The sequence below is a fragment of the Cicer arietinum genome, chromosome 7 (assembly GCF_000331145.2).
Source record: "Cicer arietinum cultivar CDC Frontier isolate Library 1 chromosome 7, Cicar.CDCFrontier_v2.0, whole genome shotgun sequence".
Classification (NCBI taxonomy): Eukaryota; Viridiplantae; Streptophyta; class Magnoliopsida; order Fabales; family Fabaceae; genus Cicer; species Cicer arietinum.
In genome coordinates this window covers 21949742-21955602 of record NC_021166.2, presented here as the reverse complement: position 1 = coordinate 21955602, position 5861 = coordinate 21949742, and the positions used below count along the sequence as shown (strand labels likewise).

The 5861-nt window shown below is 35.0% G+C and overlaps 1 pseudogene; it reads left to right on the top strand.

Moving 5' to 3' along the window:
• The first annotated feature begins 4629 nt into the window (after positions 1-4629).
• LOC101511713 (sucrose transport protein SUC8-like) overlaps positions 4630-5861 on the top strand; it is a 2427-nt pseudogene continuing 1195 nt past the window's right edge.

Sequence of the window (5861 nt, the reverse complement as noted above, 5' to 3'; positions counted from 1 at the left end):
TTTTTATTTTATTTTTATTTTATTTTTATTTTATTTTTATTTTGATTTTTAAGTTATTTTTGTGTTATTTTAGTCCCTTAAAATTTTAAGTGTTGCTATTGTGTCCTTCCCTTCCATCTCTTTACATTTTTTAATAACTCTCAAATTCTACTTGAACAAGCTAGCCATTATGAATTAATTACCTCAAAAACACATCCTTTCATAAAAATCATGTTGTCCTTATCCCACTCTTCCCTCATTATAAATTCACAAGATTACATCATCTCTAAACCATCTCTCACCAATTATCCCTCCTCTAAGGCCTCATTGAGAGAGAAATAGTGGGAAAGCACAATACTTTTCTCCCCCTTTCTCTCTTAGGTCTTGCACCATGGGGCAATTTTTTTTAATGCTCTCTTTCTAAAAAAAAAAACACCAAAATGCCCTCTTTCCAAATTAAAACACCAAAATGCCCTTTTTTTTTCAAAATTTTTTCCCCTTACAAGTCGCCATTTGGAATAAATTTATAAGGTATTTGAAGGCTCAATGGAAACTGTTTAGATTACAATTGATATTCAAATAAATTTGAATATAAATATCAACCAAATAAATTGAGCCTAATTAAAATGTAGATTTGTGCGTCACAATTATGTAGATTTGTGCGTCACAATTATGTAGATTTGTGCGTCACAATTATGTAGATTTGTGCGTCACAATTATGTAGATTTGTGCGTCACAATTATGTAGATTTGTGCGTCACAATTATGTAGATTTGTGCGTCACAATTATGTAGATTTGTGCGTCACAATTATGTAGATTTGTGCGTCACAATTATGTACAATTGAAGTTCAACCCTGACACTTGTATTACTAAGGCTCTACTAGTTTGTCCAATTTTTCAAAGCAACACTTCATGAAAATAGAAAATCATTATGAAATTGATCAAGAGAATGTTGGAATCAATCGTTCTAGGAAAAACAGTTGAGGAAACTCATAATTTAAAAGACAAATTGTCTATGTGGAAAAAAAAAGGATTTTTATATATATTATGATTTATTCTAATCACAGTGCTCCTAAGGAAAGTTTATGTTAGTTCTCTCAATTGGTATTAGTACTTCTCAAAACCCCATGGAGTTGTTGTTCTTGCAACATCACATTGAGCACAAGAAAAATGGAAGTCATACATACTAGAATGAATGAATCATAAAATCAAATTTCAAATCACAACTGGTTTAAAATGCAAGAGAAATAAAGATTCAAGAATCATAAAAATTACGAAAAAAACAAATGAAAGAAAATATTGTATGATTTTGAGAACAAATTAAAAAAGTAAAATCCTATCATAAATTTCAATGGACCTGATTTGTAAATAATAGTAGAATAAGAAAATAATAATAAGCAAATTTATCCAACAGTGCGACAACATACATAAAAATAAACAACATAAAACATAATTCATGAATAAGTAATGTTCCCAAATTAATTCCAGCACTTGAATGAACAGCGCAAACATTCATGAATATACCATGAAGCCACTAGTAATCAAAACAAGCATACAAAAATAAATAACATAAAATGAATATTTAACATACAAGTTGATGCTAAGTTATTGCAACAACGGTAACAAAAAATAAATAAATAAAACACTAACCATTTATTTGTAGACTCTATAGAGAAAGCAATTTGTGGCTGAATAACTGCGTACCAGTACCTATAATAATATGATAAAATCAAATGTTAGTATCAAAACCAAACTCTAAACTAAAAGTGAACACAAACGACAAAGATGGTTAAGGTTACAGTTACATTGAGAATGGACGATAGTGAGAGAGAGCCTAAGAGACGAAAGTGAAAGTGAGTTTGAGAGACGAGAGTGAGATGTTGAGAGTGGGGCAGAGAGATGAGCGAACGATAGTGAGAGTGAGGCGGGGAAATGGTGACACGGTGAGAGAATGAGAGTGAGAGGGGGTCGACGACGAAGACATGGAGGACGAGGGTTAGGGAAAAATGAAGTGAAGGCTAGGGAAAAAAAGGGTAAGGGATAATAGGGAAAAATATTTTTAATTTTTCAAATAAGGAAAAAACAATTAATTTTTCAAATCAGACAATGTAGCGTCGGCCTATCCGACACTAAACTAAAATAGTGACTAAAAAAAAAACAAGTGAGTGCAATATTTTACTTAGCGTTAGCTAAGCCGACACTAATGATTAATAAAAACACAAAAAAATATTTAGCATACTAGCGTGCACTTGACTGACGCTAACTAGCGTCGGAGTCGGGGGCCGACACTAAATATGACAGTTAAAATGAGTTTTTTTTAGTAGTGAAGGAAAACTGTCCATTCAAATTTAGATGTATACCGTTGAATATCGGTGAAAGATGGAAAATTAGTGTTCATTGTGGAACACATAATCATGATTTAGCGGTTATTTTAGACGATCATTCATATTTGAGGCGTTTAAATGAAGAGGAGAAAAAGTTTGTTAATGACATCACAAACTATAAGCTTACACCAAGATTTATTTTGAATGTTTTGAAACAGAGAAATAAAGAGAATCTCACAGTTTCCACTCAATCATATAAAACAATGAGTATTTATTGATCATCTTTGAGAGGTTCGTACGCAGAAGTGTAATATCTATTGAAGTTAATACAAAATGAAAGTTGTGTGCATTGGACAAGAAGACGGAATGATTCAGATGTTCTAAGAGACATATTTTAGACGCATCCTGATTGTATAAAGTTGTTGAATATATTTCATTTTGTTTCGATATGTGATAACACATACAAAACAAATAGATATCGGCTACCATTGCTTGTAATTTGACCAAAGAATCTTGTCTTTTAGTTCGAACACATTTAGATAGAGAGATCAATCTATATCAAGATCTTTATTCTAATGTTTTTTATGATAGCATTGAAACAACGCGAAACTCATTGAAGATTTCTAGTTTGGTTGCTCAAGAAAAAGATAAGTGGATGAATATACCAAAGTTGGATTACATGATACTGCCAAGATATAATATCGTTTTGTTGTTATTGTCTTGTCATTTGAATATGACATTATTCTCTTAATTCTTTAATAGCAATTGAGTTTGTCAATGAAAGTCATTGGTGAAGTAACAATGTCGATTTACAAGAAAGGGGGATTTGAATTGTAAATATGCCTTTTAAAAATTCCTGTTAAAACTTAAGAAAATAACTCAAGAATGATCTTGGTTATGAAAACAGAAAACGGAGAACGTTCTTGGTTTATGTTATAAAACAGAGAACGTTCTTAGATTAGCAGAAAATCAGTTTCTATTTTATCTTAATTGATCAATGCAGTATAATAAAGAAAGAGATAGGAAAGAGAATACCACACAAAGATTTATCCTGGTTCACCCAGCGTGGGTTACGTCCAGTCCTCACACTGTGAGATTTTCCACTAAGTGTTTAAAACGAACAGCCTTCTTAATCTTACAACACCTAGAATAGATCAACCTTGATCTATTTCTACTTTAATTACTTTCCACTCAGAAAGCAATTACAACACCTATCTAACCTTGATAGGAAGCAATCTTAAACAAACTATAAAGAAACTCTTATAGTTTGAGTTTTTACAAATGATTGAATTTGACAGAATCTGATATTACTCAACTCTTGTTTGAGAATAGATTCTTTACAGAGTATCTAATGACAATTTCGCAGCTGATATGTGAATGTGCAGCAGTAGCTGTTTCGCGAATTGCAGAAAATGATGTTGCCTCTGTTTTGCAGAATTTCAAGCTTAAGTGTGATTGTATATTGTTGATTACTTAGCGCTTGAATTTCTTGCTTAGAATCGGGATAATGGCCTTCTATTTATAGGCTGTAGATGTACTTGAATGAAGGTACAAGAGTTGTTGGAGAGACTTAGCTTTTTGACTGAAACATTATTTTAGAATAAAAATAATCCTTTTTTGAAATAGCTTTTTGACTTTAATGGTTTAGCATTTAAAGCATCTATGTCCTTTCTTTGACGTTTCTTCATTGATCTTGGATGGTACATTATCTGCCTTGAGTCTTGAGTGTAGCTAGAGAAGGTTGGAGAAGAATTGCAGATCAAAACAAAGAGAAACAGAGCTGCTATCTCTGTGCAGAAAAACGGAGAATGACTTTTTGAAAAACAGAAAAACCTAGCTACCCAATTACCATGCCTAAATTTGACCAGAAGGTTTTGTAGTGTATGAGAACAAAAAGGAATGGATCAACATGTGATTTTTTGCATTGGCAATGAGAGGACAACCATGTACAATCAATGGCACATGGTGGTAGTCATGAAGGAATGCAAGGAAACCCCTAAACATAAAATTTGGCATAACCGCACAACATCAATGTTCTTTTTATTTTTTTATTTTATTTTTATTTTGATTTTTAAGTTATTTTTGTGTTATTTTAGTCCCTTAAAATTTTAAGTGTTGCTATTGTGTCCTTCCCTTCCATCTCTTTACATTTTTTAATAACTCTCAAATTCTACTTGAACAAGCTAGCCATTATGAATTAATTACCTCAAAAACACATCCTTTCATAAAAATCATGTTGTCCTTATCCCACTCTTCCCTCATTATAAATTCACAAGATTATATCATCTCTAAACCATCTCTCACCAATTATCCCTCCTCTAAGGCCTCATTGAGAGAGAAATAGTGGGAAAGCACAATACTTTTCTCTCCCTTTCTCTCTCTAGGTCTTGCACCATGGAGGTTACATCTCCCAGCAAGAGCAACCATGGTGACCCCATGGGTTCTTCCCTTGAATTAGATTGTGTTCAACCTGTTGGTAGCCCACTTCGTAAAATGATCGCAGTAGCGTCCATCGCTGCTGGTGTTCAGTTTGGATGGGCACTACAACTCTCATTGTTGACCCCTTACGTGCAATCGCTAGGTGTTCCGCACGTATGGGCAGCTTTTATTTGGCTCTGTGGTCCGATCTCTGGTCTTCTTGTGCAACCCATTGCTGGTTATTATAGTGATCGAAGCACCTCACGCTTCGGTCGCCGTCGTCCATTTATCTTTTGTGGTCAATTCAGTCGCTGTCGGCATCGCTGTCTTTCTTATTGGTTACGCCGCTGACCTCAGTCACTCAATCGGTGACGATCTCTCGCAGAAAACTAGACCACGAGCTGTTGCTTTCTTTGTCCTCGGATTCTGGATCCTTGACGTAGCAAACAACATGCTCCAGGGACCATGCCGTGCTTTCCTCGCCGACTTAGCAGCCAGCGATGAAAAAATGACAAGAACAGGTAACGCGTTCTTCTCGTTCTTCATGGCTGTCGGAAACATTTTGGGATACGCAGCTGGTTCATACAGCAGCCTATACAAAATCTTCCCATTCACCGAAACCGCGGCATGCAACATTTTCTGCGCCAATCTTAAAAGTTGCTTCTTCTTCTCCATCCTCCTCATAACAATACTGGCCGGAATCGCTCTGACTTACGTGGAAGACAAACCTCGGATGAAATCGGAGGTGAGCGACGACGACGACCAACAAGTATCATGTTTCGGACAATTGTTCCATGCATTGAAGGAGTTGAAGAAACCAATGTGGATGTTGATGTTGGTGACATGTGTGAATTGGATCGCATGGTTCCCCTTCTTCTTGTTCGACACAGACTGGATGGGTCGTGAAGTGTACGGAGGAGATGCAGGAGAGAAGGCATATGACACTGGTGTGAGATTTGGTTCTTTAGGACTTATGCTTAATGCTGTTGTTCTTGCATTAATGTCTTTGGCTGTTGAACCTTTGGGAAAAATGGTTGGAGGAATTAAGAGACTTTGGGGTATTGTTAATATTATTCTTGCTATTGGTTTGGCAATGACTGTCCTTATTACTAGGATGGCAGAGCAGGAACGTCAGCTAAG